The sequence below is a fragment of the Macaca fascicularis genome, chromosome 8, assembly GCF_037993035.2.
Source record: "Macaca fascicularis isolate 582-1 chromosome 8, T2T-MFA8v1.1".
In the NCBI taxonomy this organism is placed as follows: Eukaryota; Metazoa; Chordata; class Mammalia; order Primates; family Cercopithecidae; genus Macaca; species Macaca fascicularis.
In genome coordinates, this window is record NC_088382.1 from 144,865,644 (window position 1) to 144,892,877 (window position 27,234).

General features: G+C 41.6%; 1 long non-coding RNA gene across 3 annotated transcripts in view; it reads right to left on the reverse strand.

Moving 5' to 3' along the window:
- Window positions 1-4,665: 4,665 nt before the first annotated feature.
- LOC102132593 (uncharacterized) overlaps window positions 4,666-27,234 on the reverse strand; it is a 104,701-nt gene continuing 82,132 nt past the window's right edge. For 2 of the 3 annotated variants that reach the window (XR_010577504.2, XR_010577505.2), the window contains 2 exons: window positions 14,475-14,605; window positions 4,666-6,674 (listed from right to left, as the gene is read on the reverse strand). This is a non-coding gene — a long non-coding RNA (uncharacterized lncRNA). The other variant, XR_012416959.1, reaches the window with a different exon arrangement.

Below are 27,234 nucleotides of genomic sequence, written 5' to 3' on the forward strand. Positions count from 1 at the left end.
AATGACATCACGTTTTCCACATCTGTCAATACTGATACCTGTAATCCTAGTTTCCTCATTTTAACTAATAAGTAGTATTTCATGAGCATAAATAGAACACAGCTTAAATATTCTTTTATTGGTAAGAATTTTGGTTGTAATTTTTGTTACAAAGTTTACAATAAGTATTTGGACATGTGTCCCTGTGGTCATGTGTAAGAGTTTCTTTGTGGTATATTTCTAGGTATAGAGACTTGGCAACTAATTATGTGGATTTTCAACTTTACTACATATTGCAAAGTACTTATACCAGTTTACCACTTATTGCAAAGGATTGTACCAATACATACTCTCACCTACTGTAAAATGAAATGGTATCTCATTGTGGGATTTATTTGTATTTTCTATAGAACTGGTGACATTGAGCATCTTTTCAGATTTTTCTTTTTAGTATTTATTGGCCATTGTACCTATTTTTCAAAGATTGGCCTATTCTTTCCTTTTTTGTACTTTTTTCTCTTAGTTATTTTTTTCTTTGTGATTTGTAAATTACTCATTTATTCTGGACATTAACCTTTTGCCCATTACATTGGTTAAATTTTCTCTTTTGGTATGTGCCTTAACAATTTTTTTTTTTCCTGAGACGGAGCCTTTCTCTGTCACCCAGGCTGGAATGTAGAGGTGTGAGCTCTGTTCACTGCAACCTCCGTCTCCTCAGTTCAAGCGAGTCTCCTTCCTCAGCCTCCCATGTAGCTGGGACTACAGGCACATGCCACCAAGCCCGGGTAATTTTTGTATTTTTAGTATAGACAGGGTTTTGCCATGTTGGCCAGGCTGGTCTCGAACTCCTGACCTCAGGTGATCAGCCTGCCTTGGCCTCCCAAAGTGCTAGGATTACAGGCGTGAGCCACTGTGCTCGGCCTTAACTTTTGTTTATGGAGTTTTTGTTGAACAAAAATTTTTACCTGGGATACAAATATGTTCATTGGTATTTTCTATAAACTGGGCTTTTTTGGCTCCTTAAAGAAATCCTACCCAATCCAGATATCACAATATTTTTCTATTATTTTTGCAAGTTATAAGCTTTGCTTTAAACTTGCTTGTGTGTAAGAAGGGATGTAATAATGTGAGGTAGTGATCTAATTTTATTAATTTACACGTAGTTACTCGATTGCTCAACACCATTAATTGCATAATCCTTTCTTGCCCACCGATTAGTAATTTCACTTTATTTTTCAAGTTGATATATATGGGTGGATTTCTTTTTAGGATCTCCTTTCTCTTTCATTGATGTATATGGCAACTTGTTTGGAAAAATGGTCAGAACTTAGTGTGAAAAGAGTGGTAATGGTGGGTTAACAGCATTTGTCATATGATTTTACTCTTGAATCCATCAGTGTGGTAATTTAATTAATGGATTTCTCTAATCAAAGCATTCTTCTATTGTGTGTGTGTGTGTGTGTGTGTGTGTATGTGTGTGTGTGCGCATGTGTGTTTAAATACCTTGCTGGAATGCATTGGTTAATATTAGGATATTTATGTCTTTGTTCAAATGATAGTGCCAATAATTTTTCCTACTATTAGTCTCATTTGTTTGATATTGTTTACACTAGCCTCATAACTTAGATCTTACAATACCCACAGCAACGGTCTTAGTTTCAACCAGACGTTTAGATTCTAGATCTGAGTAGGTCACACCTGGCACCAGGATAAACAGAAGGATGCAGGCATCCCTTTTTGGTGATAGTCCTTGTAACAGCTCACACAGCAGTCTATTGTCTAGTCTCAGATCACACAAATGACAGCTCAGGTGCAAGGGAAAAAGACCACACAAGTGGATTTCAGAGCCATCATGTCTTAAATCTCCCACCTAAAATAAGATCCAGTATAGCTGTAACCGCTCCATGAACCTAGTCTCTAGATCCCCACGAGGGATGTACCAAATTACCACGTGGCTGCACACAGGAAGGTCAAAGCTCTAGCTTCCTGCCAGGTATGTGTGGTCTGTCCACAATCCTCCTGGGAATGATGCAACTTACCCACCATAGAGCTTTCTAGTTTTTTCCTAACCATACGTTATGTTGCCTGGAACAGGGCTGACATTCCACTTTTATCGGGTGCCCAGGATTAATACTCAGCCAAATTTGTCCATCTGGAAAGAGAGGATTTTTTGGCTTTTGACCCTTACCCACAGCTAGTGTACCTTTTTCTAGTTTCTAGAAAAGCTTGCATAAGACAGGAATTGTCTATTCCAAGAAGGTTTGGTAAAATCTGCCTGTGAAATTATCTTATGCTGTTGCTTTTCGGGAGTGAGCAGATTGTTGACTACCAACTTAATTTACTGAATGGTCAATTCAGCCTTTCTATTTTTGTTGATTTTAATTTTTCCAAACATATGAATTCCCTTCAAGTTATCAAAATTATTGTCATAATACCGTTTGCAGCATTGTTTAATGATTGTTACAATTTTTCCTGAACTTCAGTTATATTTTCTTTGTTGGTCTTAGTATTGTTTGATTCGTCTCTTTTTTCTTGAGCCATGTTATCAGAGAGCTGTTTTATCAGTGAACTACTTTTTTAAAAATAAACATCTTTATGATGTCCTTGTTTTCTATTTAACTGCTTTTTGATTTTAACTTTAAGTTTCATTCAGTTAATTCTATTTTTTCCCCAGCTTTTGAGTTAAATATGTAACTTTTAATGGTTTAATTTTTTTTCCAATATATACATTTAAGATAACATATATCCATCTAAGTATCCTTTAAGTTGCATTACTCAAGTTTTAATGCATAACGCCTGCCTTTATCATTCACTTCTAAATTCCCATTATGCTTTCTACTTTAACTCATGAATTATTAATAGTGCTTTTTCAATTTCTAAACATATGTTTTGTTTCTTTGCATAACTCCACTCAAGTAAGGTGTTAGCAGCCTATTCTCTTTTACAGCAATAAAATAAAAGGTTTCCAGAAAAAAAAAGTATGGTGGAGGCCACAAATACATTGGGTTTATCTTACAGAACAAAAAGAAATAACTTTATTTCATAGATCAAGCATACAACTGCATAGAACAATGTTTGTTTACTAAGTTTATTCTACTTTTTTATGGATATGTTATCATTCAGCCAAGGTTTAGTTATTACACAAAATATGTAAGGAATACAGTTGGTTCTGAGGATGCACTTTATTGGAGAAACAAAACAAATATGTGAACAACTCTGTGATGGGTCCAACAGAGTCTGTGGAATAGAAAAGGAATGCCCAGCCCAGAGATGAGTGGGAAATGAGGAGGGTCCACAGCGGCTTCTAGGAGAGGATGGCCAGGCTGCACCTTGAGGAGGAAGCAGGAGTCTACCCAGAGAGTGGAAAATGGTTATCCAGGCACGAGGATTAGCTGGGACAAATGTGTGGAGGAGGACAGAGTGGGTGGACTTGGCCATGATACAATAATGGCTTGAGTTCTGAGTCATTTCTTAGTGTCCAGGAATCATACCAGGAAAACAAGAGGATTAGAGGATTTGGATTAGGGTAGGCTCTTCCAGTGGTGGTTTGTATGTCGCATTTCACTTCTATCGGTAATCCTCCAGCCTGTCTAAGGAGGCACACTGCTCCCTTGCTGGTGGGCCCAGGTGGGTCTTCCTTACCGTCCTCGAAGGGATAACAAGAGCTGGTCAGTTGCAAAGCAGCTAAAATTGTTCAGCCGCCTCACATCTCCACAGGTGGAGAACAGAAACCATAGTGCACAGTGACCGGGCTCTCACAATGTACCAGGCCCCGTGCTTGGCGCCCTACATGTGTTATCTCATTCAATTTTGTAGCGAGCTGGGGGCAAGTCCTGCTACCATGCTTCACATTACAGATGAGGAGATTGAGGGTTCGGGCTGTTAAATATTTGCCCAAGGCCACTGCCATGAGCTGAATCATCCATGGAAAATAATTTCCCAATTTGAGGTGAGAATTGTCCCCCTAGATTCTTGTGTTGAAGCCCTATTACTTCATATGTTGATGGTTTCTGGAGGTGAGTTCTTTGGGAGATTAATAGGCTTAGATGAAGTGGTAAGGGTGGGGCCCTCACGATTGGATTAGGGCCTTTATGAGAAGAGAAACTAGATGGCTTGCTTCCCCTCTTTCTACTTTGTGAGGACATAGTAAGAAGGCAGCCATCTGTCTGCATTCCAGAAAGAGAGCCCTCACTGGGGAAGTGAGTTGGCTGGCAGCTTGATCTTAACCCTCAGGATTGTGAGAAATACATCTCTGTTGTTTCAGTCACACAGTCTAGGTGTTTTGTTGTGGCAGCCTGAGCTGACTAATACATTTTTACAGCTATTAGGTTGGGGCAAAAGTAGTTGCCATCTTTGCCATTGAAAGCAATGGCAAAACCCGTGATTATTTTTTCACTAACCTAATAGAAAGTAGCCGAGATAGGATTCAGTCTCTTCAGGCCCAATACAAGGGCCCATGTCTCCCTCTTTGTCTCACTGGAAAATAAGAGCATGGGCTTGATTTGTGGGCCTCGCACAGGTAATAATGCATGCTCATGAGCAATTCTGAACATTGCCCGAAGCTCTGCAGCAGGTGTGTGTATACAGCATGGTCTCACAGGTGAGCAAAAGCCACAGCCAGCTCACTATGCAATTTGTCAGGTAGGACGCTCTCAGTTAACAGTAACAGAAAAGCCAAAAAAACATGACTTAAACAATAGTGTTTTATTTGCTTTCTTTTTTTTTTTTTTTTTTTCCAACAATAAGCTGCCCAGAAGCAGGTGGTCCCAGTACTGACTCAGCCAGTATTGACTGAGCAGCTTGACAATGTCATCAAGGACTCAAGTATTCTCCTGTCTCGGAGCCATCTTTCCTGGTGTATAAATCATATCACCATACATGGTCCCAAGATAGCAGCGACAAAAGCAAAAGGGAGGCACAAGTGCTTTGGCTTTTTTTGTGTGTGTGTTTTTAAAATATATTTTTATCATGGAGTGAAGAGGAATATTTTCTAGAAGTCTCCTCTAAACACAGGAAACTTCTCTTTATGTCTCATTGGCTCAAACAGATTCACATAGGCAAGCTGTAGAGTAAGGGCCCAGTATTTTCATTTCCATCATTGGAAGAAGGGGGGTCTGCTAGGGACAAAGAAGAGGGAGGAGAATTGCTGTTGGCAACCAACTGCATCTGCCACAGAAGCTCAATTTAATAGACTGTTTTATTGCTGTTTTCTGCTTTCCACTTATTGTCTGTTGATTTATACACATCTGTGATTAATTTAGGAAGCGAAAAAATTACTTATTACTCTTTAAGAAACAAAATTTGTTTGACAGAAACACTCTCAAAGCTGAGAGTCAATCATTTATTTGAAATGCAAAAAAACCATTTACTAAGAACCTACTTTATACCATGCTAGATACTGTAGACAGAGAGATGAAAATAATTTTTCATATAGATAATAATAATAATAATGGGTTCCTTTGTGGTAGAAGAATTACAACAACCTCTTACTTTATTAGTGCTCTTCACCTCTAGGGATGACAGGTCAGTACTTATTCTAAACCATTGCATTCTCCCCATTCTGCCTCAGACAAGACATGAGCTGGAAAGACTAAAATGTGGGGCAATGCATACATGCAGGATTTATCTCCAGGGAATTTATGAGCCAAAGCAGACAAACACCGTGAGGTTGTAATTCTAGGAAACATCACATTTGCTGGTTTATTTCACAGCAAGTCCCAAATTTCATAGGTCATAGCATCCTGGGTTTCCCATGGGAGGATCTACATAATTTTAAGACTTCTCCTTGTCTTCCCAGAGTTTACACTCCGTGCAGGAAGTGGAGTCCCACACCTGTGATCCCCTGACAACAGTCCAGGTCCTAGGTATCACGAGCGATTCCAGCAGAAGGAGTGGTTCCTAGAGGAGCAAGCTGGCCTTGCAAGGCCTGGGAAGGGTGTGGGCAGAGCAGGGGGTCAGGCCCTTTCACCTGAGAGCTGGCTGCAAACAAGGCTTAGAGGGGAGAATGAACAACAGCAACAACAGTAACAGTAAAAACTGCTCTGTAAGAGCACTCAGTATGAGTTCCACACTAAATTATTTAACCCTTACTTCAACCTTGTAAGGCAACTAAGGTACAGAAAGATTTAGAAGCTTACTAGAAAGCAAGAGAAATGGGTTTTAAGCCATCATTTACCTGCCTCCAGAACTTTAACCAACACATTGGGATAACATGAGTGCACCTGTTGGCCCAGAATGGACTGTTCACATACATGTGGTGGAAGTTATGCCAGGAAAAGAATTTGGGCCAGATTGTCATTTATTTGAGGGATGGTCATGAACTTCTTGAGAGCAGATATTGTGTTTCATTCAATGTTTATTTCTAATGCCTGGTATATAACAGGTGACTGATAGGTGTTTATGAATGAATGAATGGACGGAAAGATGTATACGATTCAGATCAATGGAAAGTCAAATTATGGAGTTTGGACTTCAACCTTTGGTTAATAGGGAGTCAGGAAAGTTTCTTGAGCAAGAGACAGGAGAATAGCACTGTTTCAGGATTGAGTTGGCAGTAATGTGTAAAATTTTCATTCCCATGTCCTATAAGGCACAGCTGATTTGATTGCATTCCACGTGGGGAGTCCTGGGTCATCCCAGCCAGCTCTGCCTAGGTTGATGATCTGGGCCTGCAGGTCCAAAGAGGTAAGAGGAATCTGGAATAGGCAATAGGGAAATTTGGGAGGCAAAGAGTGTAGCCAAACTCATCCTCCTCTGATATCTTTCCTGCCTGCCGTACACGAGTCCACACAGACCCCCCTGATGGCATTTACTTGGGGATGCTCTCCTGGTCCCAACTCCCATTTACCACCTGAGTCTCCCATTTGCCACCACTCTCATGCATTTCCTGCCTGCCACGCATGGGTCCATCCACACCCCTCTAATGGTATTGCCTTGGGGACTCTCTCTTGGTCCCAACTCCCATTTGCCATCTGGGTCTAGTGGCTTCACTGTAAATTCCCTTCAGATCTAGCTCTTGCACCCCTGCCTGTTCCCTGGGCTTAGCCCTTTAAACTCCTCCCTATTCCTCACACAATCTTAGCCTCTTCTTCTGAAAGGTTGTCTTTGTTTTGTTCGAAGCATTCCCATAGTTGTGAAATGTGTACCTTCTCCTTTGCCCTGGCCTGGTTGTCAGAAACAATGATAGGACTCTTAATGTCTTGGTGCTTTAAAATGGATATGGATATTTTATTTGCTTGCTTTTTTATATTACCTTTGAAGTCTTGAAAGACAGGTGCCCTCTTCTCACATTTTATTCAGATTGCCATTAGTAATAAAATACAACTTAATTTTATATCTTTGAATGTAATCTATTTTATTCTAATTTTTTGCTTTCTTAAGAGTTTATAGACATTTCTATCACTGGCTTCCATAATAAAGACCCAAATTAGGATGCACTCGTGGAATAGAAACACACACACACACACACACACACACACACACACACGCTTTAATTTATCATTTAGTCCTGATTCTGCAGTTGAGGGCAAAGGAGCATGACTTTTGAGAGTGCCAAGATGTATGTAATTTTTGAAGGCAATGTACAAATTAAAAATAAGTTGCCAGCCTTCATGAGTTTTCACATGTTCAGACACTTTTGATTGTGGGCAGTCAGGTGTATTCGATGTTTCAGTGAGGTATGGAAGATGGATGGAAGAGAAAACATGGGGTTGTTAGCAAGGCCAGTGTTTTAGGAGCTAAGAAAATCCTCATTTTCTTAAATTGGTAAAGTTATTGGCAACATTTTGCTTCCAGAAAAGGAAGATGAGGAAGCTAACATTTCTTGAGCAGGTACTGTGACAAACTAATTTGCCTGCAAATTCAAAGTTCCAGGGAATCTGTCCTATTCATTCTTTTCCTCTCAGAGCCTCCACCCATGTGAAGGCCTCCTTCACAGGGAGCTGGAAGTTATCCTTCTGTAGTATCAGCCCCCTGGCCAGTACCAGAATAGGGTTGCAGGGGCAAAGACAAGCCAGTGTCCTAGAAAGAGGCAGACATCAAAAGCAACTAAGTCAGGTTGGTCCTCATGATCACCCCACCTTCCACCCCACCCACCATCCAGATGTACCTGGCCTTGCCTGAGAAATTTCAGTGCGCCAGGGTCCGAGCAGGGGCAGCTGCTCAGAATCTGATTAAAGACTGGGCTTTGTTCAGCTAATCGAGGTACAGGGTATGTAAATGGTTGAGATATGGAGTAGAGGCGAGGGTTTCAGACAATAGGGTAAGGAGAGAGAGAGAGAGGACAGCTGCTTTAGGAAAGGGAAATTTGAGGAAAAAAATGCTTAAGGAAGAAATTCAGACATTTGGGCATTCATGTATGTGATTTATTGCTATTCTTTGTAACATTAAATAGCCTTCAGGAAGAATATTTTTGAAGAAATCTACCTCTCTCTTCCAGGATTTAGGAGTTGATGTATGATGTGGCAGAAAGGGGGTAGTTTGGAGGATGTGTATGTGTGTGCTTGTGAGTGTGCTGGTTTGTGTTTTGATGCTTATGTATTGAGAACAGACTTAAGTATACACTGGGACAACCCAAGAGGTTTTAGCTAATCCAGGTTACAGCATTTTACAGACCTCAGAGTCCTTTAAAACGGCACAGGATGAAGGTGGTCAATGGAAAGCCATAACTTCCTCATCCTACTGTACCCAATTCTGAGGACTCTGTTCCTAAACACCTTCTTGGATGGGAATCCCAGGGCAACAGTGAAAGTTCCTGACAGGAGGGTATGAGGGTGCTGATAACAAGGTGACCGTAAAGATTCTGACAAATATCTGTCACATGCCTTTAAAAAATGGGGGACAGGACACTCACTAAATAGAGAAAATGCAAGGGATGTTTCTCACATTCTAAGTGAATGATAAGGGATATTGTACAACTGATAACCATTTACCATTTCTTATTCCTAAGTAATTTTTGTTCCCTGGAGCTTGAAAGAGATGCTTGACAAGGTTTTATAAAATGCAGGTTGAAAAAGCACAGCTTGCAGAGTGATTAAAATGTATCTTTATTGTGTTCTCCTGCCATCTCTTTAATATGTATTCAACCTTCTCCTGCCCCTGGATGAAAATAAGGCAAGTCCATGACTTGTCTGGTGACTCAGGTAACTGGTGGTTCTACAGTCATTTTAAGTCTCCACCACTGCCTTGATTCAGTAATTGAGTGCTCAAAGATATTAGCCCAATATCTCAACCAGATTTGATAGTGAGTCTTCCTCCTTTCCCCACATCAGATGTCTTTAGGCTAAAAGCCTGTGGAGGGAATGGTGGAGATTTGGGGATTCACTTCTCTGTTTCTCAATTTTTGCTTCCATAGTCCCCTGAACCCAAGCTTTTCAGCACCTTCTGACTCCTTGAGGATTGGAGGGGAGGGAGAAGAAGTAAGAGAACAGGACAAGTCCCTTGCAGATACCACCATCATCAGTGATCCTAGCACCCGAGGACCTGGTGGAGGCCAGGGCATTCTCGAGCGCTTCATGAATCCTACCATGGGACTCCCCTGACTTTCCCCCAACCCAGATAGAAGCAGCTTGACTTGAGTGGATGCTTCACCTCCTTCTCAGATTCTAGGAATCCAGGTTTTTCATGATGGATCCTACCCCTACTTGGGGCAGCCCTATTAATTGGAATGTCCCCATCCTGGCTTTCTCTCAACTCGTCTCCGTCCCATACTGACTCATTGAAAACATTCCCATGTTCTTTGCTCCAAAAAACAGTGGATCCCCAAGCAGCAGGTGCCCTGGGTTTTACCCCCAAAATGGCACATCAGCCCTCCTCCACCCACTGCATTTCCTGGTTAGGAGTTAGATCTCAATTGCAGGGAACACATTCCAAAGCTATTGGGGTGACCCCACGGAAGACTCACCACACTTGAGGTGACACCCATAAATATAATTGCATCTCTGAGGAAATCTCCTCAGCAATTTTCCTTCTTTCATTCACTTAACAGTCTTTACAACCAAAACAAGGCCCGGGTACGATGGCTCACAGCTGTAGTCCCGGCACTTTGGGAGGCCAAGGTGGGCAGATCACTTGAGGTCAGGAGTTTGAGACCAGCCTGGCCAACATGGTGAAATCCCGTCTCTACTAAAAATTCAAAAATTAGCTGGGTGTGGTGGTGCTTGCCTGTAATCCCAGCTACTTGGGATGCTGAGGCAGAATTGCTTGAACCCGGGAGATGAAGGTTGCAGTGAGTCCAGGTCGCACCACTGCACTCCAGCCTGGGTGACAGAGCGAGACTGCCTAAAAAAAAAAAAAAAAAAAAAAAAAAAAAAAAAGGAAAAGAAAAGAAAAAAAAAAAAAAAAACCACAATGAGGAAGAGGAGCCTACTGCTTGGGCAGGTCCTGTGACATTTCCTTCGTAAATTCCACATGTGGAGACCTGGATTTGAACCTCTCATCTGTTACCTCCTGGTGCTTATCATGAGGCTTACCATGAGCCTTCAGTTTCAACATTCTGTTACAAATTTGATTCAAGATTATTTGTGTGCCAAGAGAAACTTTAATTTTTTCTCTCTTTGGTTTCCCATCCAAATGTTCTGTGCCTTTGTGATTTTATGACTCAGACTCTAAGACACACTAAGTCACAAGATGGAATGACTCACACCTGGTCTGTACTCTCTCTAAAGCTCTAAAAACAGGATGGCTATATTGAACTAAGTCTGAGAATTCTAGAATTCTAGGTAAAAAAGATTTAGAATGGAGGTGGTTTTTTATACTAAGAATTAAAGGAAGAGACCTCTGCATTATTCTGGGAATATGGTAGCTATAACCAGGTAAAAGTACCTAAAAAGTGAAGGTGAGATAGGGTAACATCTATTTGGGCACCTACTATATCCTAAAGTGAATTGCTGTGTGCCTCATGTACTTAATTATCATTTAATTATTAAGATTATCATTTAATCTTTAAAACAAACATGCTTGTCCCCTAGCTAGCCTTCATTAAACACCCCCATCCCCAACCTTATTGCTGAGGATATTTTAAAGAATTAAGGTTAAGTTGTAAATGTTTGCTTTATTTCCTGTGCTTCCTCTTCATCAACCCTCTCCTGATGACCCAGATTTGGGCACCAGAAGAATGGAAGAGCTGTTGGGGTAATGTGGATGTAAGCAATCTCGGAGGAATCCGCTTTCAAATCACAGCATTTGCTCAGCCTGGATCATGGCAGAGACCATTAATTACGTCCCTCTTACCTTTTCCAAATAAAGCATATTTTAAGTTAGTCAAGTGGACAATCTGGAAATCAAGTTACTTTTAACATATTTAATTCTGGCAGCTCTATTGAGTGCCTGCAGTGCTGGCCAGGAGCTGAGTGTCAGGAGGGATTATGGATAGGAGTCTGTTATCTGTAGTCCTGCCCTCCAGGCATTCATCTGAAGGGGAGCAAACAATGTTCACATGGGTCCCTGAGATCCAGGTATGACAAAGGCCCTTGTGAGGGTAGGTGCCTAGAGCAACATGGGCCCAGAGGAGGAAGCTGCTGGGGAGAGGTTGGAAGAGAGATTCACCAAGGGGAGCTTGCAGTTGGAGAAGAGGTGGGGATTCAGAATCCAGGATTGTACATGAGGGTTTGTGTATGAGGGTTCTGTGCTCACTTTCCAATCATTCCTGAACTAGCCAAAGGCACAAAAGGGAAAGGCAGAGAGTTGCCACCAGGGAAACACATCCCCTTGTGTCTCAGGGACTTGGGCATTAATTATCATGGCACAATGGAGAGGGTATGGAGTGTTTAAACACCTTGATCTTAGCTTTTACTCTGATGCCAGTCTGTCTTGTGACCTCACACAAACACATTTTTTACTCTAAGCCTCCATTGTCCCCTGAGCTCTCAGCAACCTGCAAGGCAGGCAAGTCAGGATTTATCCTTCTCATCTTGTGCAGAAAACAAAACTCCGTGTCAGGGAATTGAGGAAGGAATGCTCTGATCTGAGCTTTGCAGTTGCCCTGCAAGGTGAGCTATCATCATCAGCCTCATTTCACAGGTAAAGCAACATACTAGAAAGACTAAATTATTTTCCCCAAACTTGTGCAGCTGGCTTAGGTGAAAGCAGGTGTTTCCAGCCATGCTGGCCTGCCTCCAGACAGTGTGTTCTTCCACTTCTGCTCACACATTTGGAGCACAAAACCTGGGGTGTGATTTTCAGAAAACGTGAAACATCACCTGTTCTAGAACAAAGACTTGTCATGCTTTAAAAAAATCTGTAAGGCATTCTGCCTCCTGTAGCTAATCGCCAGCTCTGAGGCCATGTCAAGAGTGGAGTATCATGGAAAAGACCATTGAACTTTGTGTCCCCATGCCTTTAAGAAACCATTTTTTCCCTTTCTAAAGCAAATTAAATATGCCATCAGTGAAGCCTAATTTAATAACCCTTTGAAAATGAAGCTCTGGCCCTCATTAAAGTGAAAGCCACTCATTACCTTGTCTGTCATCATCTGGGGAAGTGTCCTGTGACCTACCATATCCTGATTCACCCCAAAGCCTACAATCAAAGCCATCTTGTGCTATTATTCTTCCAAACTCTTTCTTCTTCAAATACTATTGCATTTATAAAATCTTGAGTAAAATGACTTTGATCTAGTATCCCAATATAGAAAAACATCATTAATTTAGGTGTCATTAATTCATACAATGTGGAAATCTGAGCTTTAAAGTGAACTGCATTTGCTTTTCTACTTTGTAGTTTTCTAAAAGCCTAATGCTTGCAGTTACATGAACTCGTTTCTTTTCTATCAAGTTCTGCTGGCACTTATTCCCAACTTTCCTTCAGATTGGCCCCTCTTATCTCCCTCTTTATAGTTTCCTCAATAGTTCTGGCCACAATTGTGGTTCAGTTGCCCCAGGCTCTAATTTTTCCAGGCCTGAATCAAGTCTACATAGAACAGTTGGGTGATTTGCAGAAAGACCACATTTGCTCCTCACGCATCTCTGGGACCCTCCACTCTCTGGTATCTACAGGTTGAAGTCTAATCCATCCCCTTTTCCAGGTTTTCAAGACCCTTTATATTTCATACATGCTCCTCTTCTCTATACCCCTAACTCTTCACTATTATCCTTACTTGAACTCTACTCAAAACATATTCACCATCATACTTTCCCAAGATGACTTACTTTTTCTCATCCTGCATATCTGCTCATGTTGTTCCTTTTGACTAAAATGTTTCTTCTCTCCCACCTCTGGGAGACTGCTATTCGTGTTCTGGCTGGCCTCTGTTCATATTCAGGGCAAACTCAGAACTGAACCATAAAATCCTCTAGGAAGATTTGCCTGACCTCTTAGTCCTGAAGAGGAAAGGTTCCTTTGTGTTCTCATGGTGTCTCATACTTCCCTGTTGTTGACCAATCACTCTGAACTATTACTGCCTATTAATTTGTCTATATCCCTTATGAGACCATGAGCCTACGAGATTGGAATCACCCAGGTATCCTCAGAAAAATATCTGGTGCATGCAGGTTCTCAGTCAACATTATATGAATAAACAAACAAACAATTGAAGATAAGCATGTTGATGATGAACACTGCATGCAAGGAAACCACAGCTCAGTTTTAGTGATTTTAGTGATTTAACCCAACCAATTTATATTTTCCCTTCACACCATACTTGATCCATCTCGGTGTCTCCAACTGCACCAGAATAGTGCCTTGGGCACACTAGGTGCTCAATGTGTTTGGATGAATAATAGTGTGGGCCATGCTGGCTCTGGCTATGACCAGGTGGTTTTCTAGGGAACGGAACCCAGTGTGGCCAGGAAGCCGGCAGAGGGAGAGCTCAGTAGTCCCAGTGATCTAAAAGTGAGTCCCACCACGTCCGTTTTTGTCCTCTCCTCTGTAGTCACCTCAAGAAGGATTGGGAGGAAGTAAAAACAGCTGGGTGATCCCATTAACAACCAATAACCTGGGAATGCTGCTGAATTCGTTTGAAACTGAACTAGCAGTAACTCCCTATGGGTCCATTAACCTGCAGCCGAAATTAGATTATGTAGAAATAACATTAAATAAAGAGCCACAGTGCTCAGTTAATTGAGGGGCAAACTTGTAAATTATAAGATCATTCTCTTTGAAAGGCAGACTATTCCATCACCTCAAGACCCTTGGGAGCACTCACAAGTGTCCAGTTTGGGGTTCATTTTAGAGAAAACACATTTTCTGTAGAGGCACTTTAGAAATCTATTTGTTGTAGAAACAGTTTGAAATGAACAAAAAACATTACAAGCTTTGGAGTGAAACCGAGGTGAGGTAGATTTAAATCTTAGCTCTATTACACATTAGCTCTGTGACCTTAGGGAAGAGACTTAATTTCCCTGAGCCCCGACAGCCTTGCCTCTTAACTGGGGGCGATGGTGGTAATAATACGTATCTCCCAGTCTTGTGACGGAGGCAGGCACATCTAAATATCATTGCAATACAAGGAGAGAACACATTGAGGGATGGTGTTATGGAAGCAACAAGGAGAACCTCACCTGACCGAGAGAGCGAAGAATGGTGCCTCAAAGAGATGCCAGCTGAGCTGAATCCTAGAGCATGAGCAGGTGCAACTGGATTAAGGGTGGGCCACTAGTACTTGCCTTGGAGACCATCTAGGTTTTGATCACTAAGAATACAAAGAGATGGAGGTCAATTTACGAATCAGAACTCCTTGAGGGTGGGGAGTTTATCCTGTGTGACTGAAGAAAGAGCGTTAATAATGTACTCACACTGAGGGACAAGTGTGAATAACTATGGCTGGTTTCCAGACTGCCTTGACTTAGTTTTGCACACATTTGAGTCCAGAAGAGACTCACTAGGTCTCGGCATAGTGGAACCAGGGTCTCCTGGTTATTGAATGCCCCTCAGAGATCTCTCTCTCTAAACAAACACTGTACAAATTTGTAAAGAATAACACTGAAAAAGTGCAGTAGCAGTCCTGTGGCCAGGTGCGGTGGCTCACTCCTGTAATCCCAGTACTTTGGGAGGCCGAGGCGGGCGGATCACCTGAGGTCAGGAGTTCGAGACCAGCCTGGCCAACATGGTGAAACACTGTCTCTAATAAAAATACAAAACTTAGCCAGGTGTGGTGACAGGTGCCTGTAATTCCAGCTACTTGGGAGGCTGAGGCTCGATAGTTGCTTGAACCCAGGAGGCGGAGGCTGCAGTGAGCCAAGATCATGCCATTGTACTCCAGCCTGGGTGACAAGATCAAAACTCTATCTCCAAAAAAAAAAAAAAAAAAAAAAAGAGGAAATGAGCCAAACTATTGGTCTGGAGGAAGGTTGCCCAGCTACATGAGAAACAAAAGTTGCAGCTCTCTGGGCTCCGGCCTCTGGAACTGCGATCATGTCCATCGCCACTTCAGGACAGCAACTGGCTCAAGACAGCTGCCTGTCCTTACTGGTGGTCACTTCTACAGCCAAGTGCTCCCAGTCTCTTCAATCATAGGACTTGATTTGGAAACCCGTCACCTCCCTGCCTGCCCTGCTCTGGCTGTCAGGTTATCAGGGCTCCTCTCTCCTCTCTGGCATAGCCCAGAACTGAGTACAGCGGACCCACAGGTGAGACTGGCCCAGAAGAGCATGGGGTATCCCGTGTTTCCAATGGGATGCCGTGCCCCTCTTCATGGTGTCTAACTTTGTAGTTCCCCCAGGACTTCACTCACACTCTGAGTACATAGAGGACCAGAAGGGGAAGTGGCATGTTTTAGTGGAAAAGACCGCTGTGGCTCAGAAAATCCATTTAACCTTGGGTAAGGCACTTGACCGTTCTCAGCCTCAGCCTCCTAACTTTTACTTACCTGTGAAATAAGAGTTGTTGTGGGAATTAAATGACAGAGAGCATGAAAAAACTTGACCTTACCTAATGCACTGGATCAGCTCAAGAAATGGTAGGCTTCTTTCCCTCTTCTCCTTCCTTTCCTGCCTCCCTTCCTCCCACTCCTTCCTTCCTTCCTGTCTTCCTCCAGCCATGTCTCCCTCCCTCCCTCCCTTCCTTCTCTCCCCCAAGCCTCCATATTTATTTCCTTCCTACTAAAATTTTCTTCCACCTTCCCTCTCATCCAGGCCTCAATGAGGCCTGAGGACAGCTCTCAGTGGTCACTCTCTTGGGCTTGAAATGGAACAGATCTTCTTGTTGCATCTCTTTTGGATAGCGCCAGTTCCTGCTGGGTACAGAACATTGTCTTCTTTTCTCCCTGCCTCAGGCAGATGGCAGGGAGTGTTGTGTGTTCCCACAAAGGAGCATGCTGTCCCCGCTCCCGAGTCTCTCAGCGAGCCCTGTCATGGAAGGCGTCCAGGAGAAAGAATGTGGAACTCCGCACCTGCTTTCTCAGGAGCATCTATGACCCTCCGAATCACACCGTTGAGAGGTGCCACAGGAAGGGCCCCATGTTTGAATGGTCTGTGCACTGGGGACCGAAACCCTGACCCTGAGGACAAGCCCGTGGTGGGTGAGAAGTCCTGGATGTTGCACGCTGTGTTTCAGCTGACAGGGGTGGCAGGACTGATTGTCATTTTCCCTACTTTACAGGCAAAAGCTGAAGCTCACATGGGCTTAGCAATTTTCCCCAAATTACACAGTAGTTAGGAGATAGACACAGGTTGCATGCCTGGTCTTGGGAATCCAAGTTCAATGCTCTTTCATTATGATGTTTTGCCTCTGTATATTAAAAAAAATACATGAATTTTCAACTGAATGTAGGTAAATAACCCAAGAATTTAATTATATTTTTCCTTCTGGTTCTGGCTTTGGCTTAGCTTCTACCTGAGAATCAACCTCTACCTACAACAACTGTTTCTTCTTTTCTGACATTCTACATTCTTTTTTTTTTTTTTTTTTTTTTTTTGAGACTGGGTCTCACCGTGTCACCCAGGCTGGAGTGCAATGGCTCACTGCAACCTCTGCCTGCTGGGCTCAAGTGATCCTCCCACCTCAGTGTCCCAAGTAACTGGGACTACAGGCATGCACCACCATGTCTGGCTAATTTTTTCTTTTTGGGTAGAGATGGGGTTTCACTATGTTTCCCAGGCTGGTCTTAAACTCCTAGGATGAAGCAGTCCTCCTGCCTCAGCCTCCCAAAATGCTGAGATTATAGGCACAAGCCATCATACCCAGTCATATTCTACATCTTTGCTGGGGCTGCACTATGGACCCATTATTTATGCAAAATCTGGCAGTCATCCTGAACTCTTGCTACTCCTAACCCGCACCCCACTACCCAACCAACGCTCTCCTTGCCACATACAATCAATGCCAGGACCCGTACCTTTGACTTAACAAATACCTCTTGCATCTGCCCCTCCTCCCTGTACCAACTGCGCCCCCATCCACTGCTCTGCCCCAGGCTCTTCCTCAGCCAGTAAAGTGCAATGACCTCGAACTGTTTGCCTTTTTGAGGTGTTTTCCGTAAATCTATGCTCCATGCATTGGTGGGAAGACCTTTCAATACCACAATGGATATGTTCAATGGCCACTCAGTTCCTCAAGGAAGCAACTGTTTATGAGAAAAATGTTTCTGAGCCAGGCATGGTGCCACAATCTTTGCACACAATAACTCTAAGTCACAAAGTAACTCTACAAAGGAAGCTTTGTTATCCCATTTTCACAGCTGGAAAGTAGCAGAGCTAGACCTCCAACACAGATCTGTCTGACTGCACAACAGTGCTCTCTTCATACCCCACACAGCCTCCCAGATAAAATCTTGTCTCCTTAGTATCAGTTGCAGCCCCAGCCTCCTGCCTCCAGACAACCCTCATGCCCTGCTCTCCAGACACATTCCCCCTTCCTGAATTTCACTCATCTCCCCACAGGGTTTTGTGTTCCATGGCTCCATTTGTGTTCTTCCCTCTGCCTGGGATGCCTTCCTCTGTCCAACTGTCCCTCCAAGCACCACTCAGCCGCAAGGCTAAGGTTAGAACCCAAGATTATGTCACTCCAATCTCTTCTCCTTTCCACTGTGGAGCCCTGCGTCCCACATGGACAATTTTCACTTCATTCTAGGTTACGATGCTGTAATTGGCATGGACCAGGATGGAGAAATGCCGCCGGGGAATGCTTCAGTTGGTAGTTAATATAAAGGGATAGGTCTCTGTTGGCTTCTTGTGGAAAATTATTTCAAGAGTTGATTTTTAAATGTAAAGGAAACAGGACTTTATTCCCTGGTCAGACTAATTACTGCACTCCTGAGTCATACTGATGAGATGGCTTCAGAAAACCAACAGTTCTCTCACTGAGCCACAGGTCAAGGGGTTCTGGGTGTTTTCACAGAAGGTTATTGCTTTCAAGGGGGTTATTGATGGGCTAGAGTGCGCGGTTTCTTGAGGAATAAAACTATCACAATTAATCTGTTGAGAACTTCTATGTGGGGAGGGGTGTTATTTCTCAGCGGTGAATGACTCAAAGTAAAACAGAGTATTTGTGGTACATGTGCTCTGTGCTGTCAGGCTCATCAATACCAAGTTTGAAGACAAAAAATAAAAGAAAATAAACAGGAGAAAAGAAGGATTTTTAAAAAAGTTATTAAGGATGAAAGTGCTGGCTGCTGACCTAGGCCTCTGTGAATTTAGAACCCAAGATGATCCCAGCTGTGTGATGGGGCAGGACCCTGAGTGTGGGAGCTGGGCTCTGTCCCTCACTCGTGGGTAGATTATGAGATCTATATGGAGTCAGGGGACTTGAAGCTGGGTAGGGTCTGCAGCTGAGCTACTGGGAACTTTCTGGTGTCTTTTAGCCTCCCTGGGACCGACATTCATTTTCTGTAAAATGAGGGAATTGAGCCAATTCACTGTCTTCCTAACAATCACTGTTTTCTTATAATCACACACCACAGTTCTCTTAAAGCTTTTCTTTCCAGTTTATTTAAATCAACCCTGTTTTAAGACTTTGTCATTTATGAAAGAATAATATCCATAAAATCATGGCTTTGATTTGCTAATTACATATTTCCTAACTCACACTGTGTCAGTCAGAGGGTCCTTGGTTGAAAACAATTGAAAATCTTCCAGCCATCTTAAGCAGAGGGAGATCTTATTGGAGAGATTCTCAGGGATCAGGTAACTTTAGGAGGCTAGAAGATCAGGCTTGAAGACAGTAGGGATTGAAGTTGTCCTGGTTGACCAGACAGCAAAATCACTGCAGTGGTCCCGTAGCATGAGCACTCTGGTCTTTGCAAAGCACCACTGCCACACCACTGTCACCGCAATGAATGTGGCTGTCAGACACCCATGTCACCATGTCATCTATCTGCTCAGAATTCAAAATCATGGGGACAGTGTCTGGTTGGCCAACCTCAAGTCACTCTTGCACCCTGCCTATCTTGTGACAGGTGTGAGGAGGATGAAAATCTGGTCCATTTGACTTCCATAGATGGCCAATAATCCTCAGGAGGACACAAAATGGGAGATTCTCCAATAGGGAGAACAAGGTGATAATGGGAGACAGATTGAATGGTGGCTAGTAAAATGAAAATAAAGAAAAAACTCCCCAAAACAAAAAATAGGTATTTATTGCACTCATTAAAATAAACACACAATTATGAAAATAAAAAGTTTATCTGTGTACCATAACATCATAAACTTATGTATCAACCCCATATACCACTGTGTAGGAAGCACTGACCCATTGATCTCAAAGGATCCTACAGCTTTGGCCTTTATTGTACACTAGTGAATACTTCCATTTTGGAAAGTATAGACTCATTTGTATCTTTCTGTAAAACACTGACTTTGGCTCTTTTTGTTTGATTTGCTTGGTAGCTATTCTTTACCTGCTGCTTCAGAACCTGTATAGAGTCATTCTTTTTACTGTTTTGGGTTGACCATCCACTTCCACTTTATTTTTGATGTGTTCAGAATATCATGCACCCACACATCTTTGCATTTTACTAGGATAAGTAGCAAGCAGTTGAAAAAAAGAAGAACCTGAACCTTTCAAATGACCTTGATATCCTGCCATCTTTGGATCACAGTGTAGCTTTCTAGAATTCTCCAGGCCAAGTGAGGGAGTGTAAGTTCCCAATGTTCAAGATATAATCTTACACAAGAGTTCTAGAGACAACATGTTCTGCATAGGGCATCAGAAACATCCAACTAAGTCAAAGTTCATTCCACTCTTCCTAAATATGTATTTGGCACTTCCTATTAAACTACCCTAAACCTCATCAAATAAATGTTAGTTTTGGAAGAAATATTAGCAATAATCCTGTTCATTTGTATTGATAATGCAAGTGAGACTTCCAAGAGAAGGGTACACTGGACCTAGAATATTTTGGAATCCCTTCTGAAACCCATTATGGAAGTTCTAGTTCAAATAACAAATTACCTTCTTCTCTAACAGATCCCATTTCTCCTGCCAGGGAAAACCATTCCACAGTTACCTGATACTTTATACAGAAACATGAAATAAGATTCTTTCTGTAGATGGAATTCTGGCTCCACAGAAATTAAAGGCATCTAAATGCATAGTTCCTTATCCATAAATGATAAGTAATCCCCATGCTTGTGTATAAGCATAGCATAAACACATACACATGGTGAAGGGAGAAAATAAATGGCTCCAAATATTTGGATGTTTTGTTACAGAAGTTCATATTAAAGGTGAAAATCCAAAGTATGGTTGGGAAGAGAAAGATTAGCAGCTGATCTGTTAACTATCCTTTTTAAGCTGGATAATTTCAAGGAGAGATGATGAAGAAGAATGAGAAGGAGAGTAGGAAGAAGGAGGAGGAAGAAGAAAAAGAAGAAGAAAAAAGGAAAGAAAGAAAGAAGAAAGAAAAAGAGAGACAGAAAGAAAGAAGAAAAAGAGAGACAGAAAGAAAGAAGAAAGAAAAAGAGAGAAAGAAAGAAGAAAGAAAAAGAGAGATAGAAAGAAAGAAAAAAAGAGAGAAAGAAGACAGAAAAAGAGAGGAAGAGAAAGAAGAAAGAAAGAAAAAGAAGAAAGAAGGAAAGAAAGAAAAAGAAAGAAGAAAGAAAGAAAGACAGAGGAAGAGGAAGGAAAAGAGGAGGAGGAATAAGAAGAGAAAGAAGAGAAGCAGGAGGAAGAGGAGAAGGAGAAATTAGGGGAAAAAAAGGAGTTATCCTGGTCAAATATGGAAATATTCTATTCAAATTTCTGATGGTTTTTACTGATAGAATGATAATAAGAGAGTCCTTATTAATAGAATTCTTTCAGCAGGATATACTTAATCAATTGGTGTGGTAAACAAACCTGAAATTTATAGATTTCTGGGGCATGGCCTGCTAGAAAGTGTCAGTTTGGGGTATTTAATTATCAGAGTATAAAATGGATTTATTTCAGGCTTAAAAGTTCCCCTTGGGTCAGTGATGAACAATATGCATCACTTGGAAGCCCCATGTGTTGTACATCAGGGCACATTCTGATGTGATGCAAAAGGGCCCAAGATGCAGCACTGGTGGTCCAAGACTTCTCGTGCTTGATCTGCATGTTGCATAAAAGCAGAATAGCTTTTTTGTACTATTAGTAAAGTTTGATACTGAATAAGATTTCTAATTCTTATGAGTCTGATTTGATAATTCAACACTTTGTGCAATCCTTTTTTTTTTTTTTTTTTTTTTTGAGACAGAATTTCACTCTTGTTGCCCAGGCTGGAGTGCAATGGTGTGATCTCGGCTCACTGCGACTTCTGCCTCCCAGGTTCAAGCGATTCTCCTACCTCAGCCTCCTGAGTAGCTGGGATTACAGGTGCTCGCTACCACGCCCAGTTAATTTTGTATTTTTAGTACAGCTGGGGTTTCACGATGTTGGTCAGGCTGGTCTCGAACTCCTGACCTCAGGTGATCCGCCCGCCTCGGCCTCCTAAAGTGCTGGGATTACAGGTGTTAGCCACCGCGCCCAACCTCTTTGTGCAATCTTAATAGCAAATGTGGTAGAAGGCAAACATGGTCACAAACTCTTGCCCTTCCTTGATTTCTTTGTCCCTTTTCCCCCACCATATCTTCTCTTCTACCTCTGGGCTCAGCCACATGGCTTGCCTGGGATGTTAGCCATTGTGACACAAGAGAGAACTGAAAAGCACTGTGCAATAGCGATTATTTTCTCTTGCTGCTGTTGGAACCCTGTAACATGTTAACGAAGCTTGACTAACTGGTTGGAGGATGAGAGACCATATGGACAAGAGACAAGTACCTTAACTGAGGCCCCTCTAGACCACCAGCCCTGACAGCTGGTGGAGTCCCAAGAAAAAGGGACTCACTGGTCAATGTGCTAGAAGCCAATACTATGACACCAGATTCTGAGAAAAGAAAAGCTTTTTATTGCAAGTTGACTAACAAGGAGATAGGAATCCAGTTCTAATTGGTCTTCTTGTGCTGGCTTAAAGTCTGTAATTTGATGAGGAAAGGTTTAGGAGGTGGATTCTGAGATTAGTAGGTGATTGGTGGAAGGAAAGAGGAGGTATGGAAAGTCCTTGGGCATGAGCAGATTCTCATGGGTTATGTGCAGATTCGGGGGCAGTTAGTATGAAACATGTGGTGGAATTTCAGGTTGGGATGTCAGCAAGCTTGTTCTGTGCAGACTTCAGCTGGCTACATTGGTTCTAACTGATTTCAGCTAATTTTGTTATCTTACAGGAGGAGGGAGTTTCAGCATTTCGGCAAGTTGTTTCTTTTTCTTTATTTCTTTCTTTTCTTTTCTTTTTTTTTTTTTTTTGTTTAATCTGCCATCCTCTAAACTCAAGAATTTTTGTTACTTACTGGTTTCTTTAACTCTTTGGGGCATGGTTTAAATGGGACATGACAGATGTATGAGTGAGTCAGCCCAGCCCAACTGCTGCCCTGCAGAATCATGAGCTAAATAAATAGTTGCTTTAAGCTATTACATTTTGGGAGTGTTTTGTTACAAAGAAAAAGCCAACTGATATAGTATATTTAAAATCCACTGTGGCCAGATTCTATCCTTCTCACAACCCTCCCACTCCTCCTGCTTGTTCCTCCTCTTTCTATTTGGGTTCAGGGCTCACAAACTGGTGTCTAAGTGTCGGCCACTGTGTCCCATCAAAAAATAATGTTTGAGCCAAGATTCACTGCAAAGACCATACTTGCTGATTATGCTCAGTGTACATCTGATTTTTCAGAGCTCCTGCCATACTAACTGCTGAATATTTTCAGCATCAGCTCTGGTCCTGTGAACAAGTTTTGTTTTATTCACAAAGTATAAATCAGAAGATTTTCCATGGAAATCTGGATTTATGGCTTCTCTAAAAAAGGGAATAGGGAAGGTCTGGGAATGTTGGACTAGGATTGGGCAGGAATGACCTGGAGCTGAGAATAGACTACTCATCATCCAGACAGCACTCGCGCTGCCAGTTCATCACTGTCCCATCATCCCTGGGTGTAGTATGCTTGTCTTGTTTCACCTATGCACGTTACCTGCCTGACCTTAGAGGAAGTTGGTTGTGTGCATGACACATTGGCTAGCATTGCTTTGAGGGTGTAACCATGTACTGTCATGTTTTTACACATTTTGGTCTCATTGTGTGGAATGTGCATCTCCTTCTTGGACACTTTACTGAACCTCTGCAAATTCTTCAAAATTTAACTTAAATGCCTCCTGTTTTATGACATCTGCTATATTTCTCTCAATAAGGCTGGTTCACCTTCCTCTGTGTTCCATATGACTTTGCACATAATCTCTCCTAGAGCATTAACATTTTATCCATCAGCATTGTTTAAAAACTGCTTGAACAACTATCATGTGATCTCCTTGAACACAGGACTACCCTCTTCCCCTACTTACCCCTTGGGTAGGGCATATGGCAGGGCCCCTAATACCTGTGACGGATTAAGGAATCAATAAACTAGACATTCTGGCTGAACTTCAGAGAGTAAATTTAATGCCATTTGCATTTTGTGTAAAACCAAATTTATGATTCTCTATGATACATTCTCTGACGACTTCTTTATAATCAACAATGTTCTGCTTTGATTTTAAAGAGCTTCTTTTTGGCTCCAGGACAAGCAATGTATAAAGGAAATAAAAATTGTTTAAAGTATAAGAAATTCTGAGTCAAGTTTTAAAGAGGTGTGTTTAAAGGAACCAAGAGGCTGTTGGCACCAGAATGATCCTTAATGCTCCTCAGCTTCCTAATAAAAGAGAATCCACATTGACCAATTGGATTACCCGGTTTCTGTCGGGACAGGCTAAACTACACTTTGGTAGCAATCCCCAAGTGGCTTGACAGCAAACACACTGCTTTGCTTATGCTATAGGAACACCATGGTGGGCAGAGTGATCTATTCATCCTGGTCACTCAGGGAACTGTGCCAATTGAGGCTCCATCTCAACTTGTGCTTCCATGATCACTTGGGCAGAGCAAAGAGAAACTGTGGCCCATACACTGGCCTTTAAAAGTGTCACATGGAAGGGACACATACCATTTTTGCTCCTATTTAGTTGGTTAAAGCAGAGCATATTGCCAGGTCTAACTTCAACAGGGCAAGGAACAGCAATTCTTCCACAGGCCAGGAAAGAGAAAGTTGGAATATTTGTGAACAAAAAAGTATGTACCAAAATTCGTGATTTTACAAAGGACCTTCAGTTTTCAAAATGTATCATCATTATCTACCTGCCAATGACTCCCACAGATGGATTTAAAGTAGAATTTGACCTCCATCAGCTGGGCTCAGCTGCTTCTCCACAGTTGTTTCAGAATGCAAGACTCCTTTGTTTGAAACTGCTACGAGTAAACAGAAGATGAGAAGAGACCAGACCCCACCTCCAGATTATACCCACTCTTGCAGACGCATCAGCAGGCCATGGCAGTATGGGGTGGAAAAGGTGGTGGTTGGGTGGATGTTGGGTCTGTGGAGGCACAGAAGAGGGACACCAAACTGGACTGGGGGCAGATGTGCTGCATGAGTGGAATCAAGGAGGAAGCGGGGCTTGGGCAAGGTCTTGAAGGGCACATTGCTGTTTGCACATTGGACAGGGGTAGAGAAGATACGAGGTCCCAGAGGAGAGGGATATAGATGAGGTCCTTAGGGTCATGACTGGTCAACAGGATGCCTGCCCTAGAAGGAAATTTACACACATGACCTTGAGCAAGCGCCTTCCTCTTTCTGATCTGTCTCCTGCTCTACAAAACAGAGGTTATAATCAAAATCCCATTTTTAAAAATAGAACTTGACAACCTGATTCTAAAATTTGCCAAGAGTATAAATTAGTAGAAATAGCTAAGAGTATTTCAAATAAGAAATACAATAAGATCAACTTGTCTTATCACCAGTAAAATCATTATATTCTAGAGATACAGGAATTAATTTTGCTCAAAACCTGGCATTATCTAAAGACTGGCCAAATCAATTAAAAGAACAAAAAAGAGAGTCCAGAATTCAATCTGTGGTTTTGAGAATTTGTGATAAGAGTTTCACTTCAAATCAATTAGAAAAGAAGTAACAGTTTAAGAAATAGTTTTGACAATTTAATAACCATTGAAAAAGTTATCTTTTAAATTCACATTATATATAAGAATAATACACAGATTTATTAAATGTTTTAAAAATAAAATTTAGAAAGCATTATAATAAGTATAAAAAATAGTTTTCTTGGCCGGGCGCGGTGGCTCAAGCCTGTAATCCCAGCACTTTGGGAGGCCGAGACGGGCGGATCACGAGGCCAGGAGATTGAGACCATCCTGGCTAACACGGTGAAACCCCGTCTCTACTAAAAAATACAAAAAACTAGCCGGGCGCGGTGGCAGGCGCCTGTAGTCCCAACTACTCGGGAGGCTGAGGCAGGAGAATGGCGTGAACCCGGGAGGCGGAGCTTGCAGTGAGCTGAGATCCGGCCACTGCACTCCAGCCTGGGCGGCAGAGCGAGACTCCGTCTCAAAAAAAAAAAAAAAAAAAAAAAAAAAAAAAAAAAAAAAAAATTGTTTTCTTACCTTAAGTTGGAAACATTGTCCTATAGAAGGTTTAAAATTCTTGATACCATAAACAAAAGACTTGCATATTTGATTATAAAATTTTTAATATCCTTTTTGTGGAAGAAAACATAACAAATTAAAAGAAAAGTGACAGAGTAATAAAAATATAGAAATATATATAATAAATGATCAACAATCAGAATATACAAAAACTACTTGTGATCAATTATTAAAAATATTCATGGAAAAAATAGGCATAGAATATAAGAGGACAATTAATATGACTTATGTAAAAGGCTAATAAACATGAAAAAATTCTCAATCCCAATCGAGGGCAAATACGTGGAAATAAAAAGATACAAGTTGTATTAAATTGGCAAAAAATAAATAAAATTCTAGCTATTTAAATCCAGTGGTGCCTACATTGCTTGAAAATGGATATTCTCATTAAGTGACAAGAAATTCAAACTGGTAGAAACATGGACTATGAAGCCACACCACCTGGGATTGCATCCTGTACTGTGTGACTTTAGGCAAGTTACTAAACCTCTCTTTGCTCTATTTTTTCTCATCAATAACAGTGCCTATATTATAAAGCTATTGTGAAATTAAATATGATAATCCATGGGAAATGCTGAGAATAGCACCTGGCCCATCGTGAGTGCTCAGTGATAATTAGCTTTTATTTTCCTACTGTCAGTGAGAGTATCAAAATGTCCTATAGAAATAACCAGGCATAAGCATAAATTTAGATCTATAATAGTAACCATTTCGATATTTGTAATGGTAAAATGTTGAAAACAACATAGATATGAATTAAAAGGAAAGGAGTCACATAAATTTTGCCTACCTCCTTTTTATAGTAAGTTGCATTTATTTTATGTAACAGTTTACAAAGAATGAGACAGACTCCTTTTTATTAAGATAGAAGAACCACTAAACATATATTCTTCATAAAAAACAAAATAGACCAGGCATGGTGGCTCATACTTATAATTACAGCACTTTGGGAGGCCAAGGTCTGAGGATTGCTCAAGTCCAGGAGTTCGAGACCAACCTGGGCAACATAGTGAGACTCTCTCTGTACAAAATAAGTAAATAAATAAGTAAATAATTACTTGGGAATGGTAGCAAATGCCTGTTGTCCCACCTACTTGGGAGGCTAAGATGAGAGGACCACTTGATTCCAGGAGGATGAGGCTGCAGTGAGCCCTGATTGAATCACTGCACTACAGCCTGGGCAACAGAAAAAGATCCTGCCTCAAACAGTAAAATAAAATAAATACATAAATCAGAGATAAATTTGAATAATACAATCTTTGGAAATCATTTCAAATATATTTGTGAATACATTGAATTTTTTAAAGAAAGAG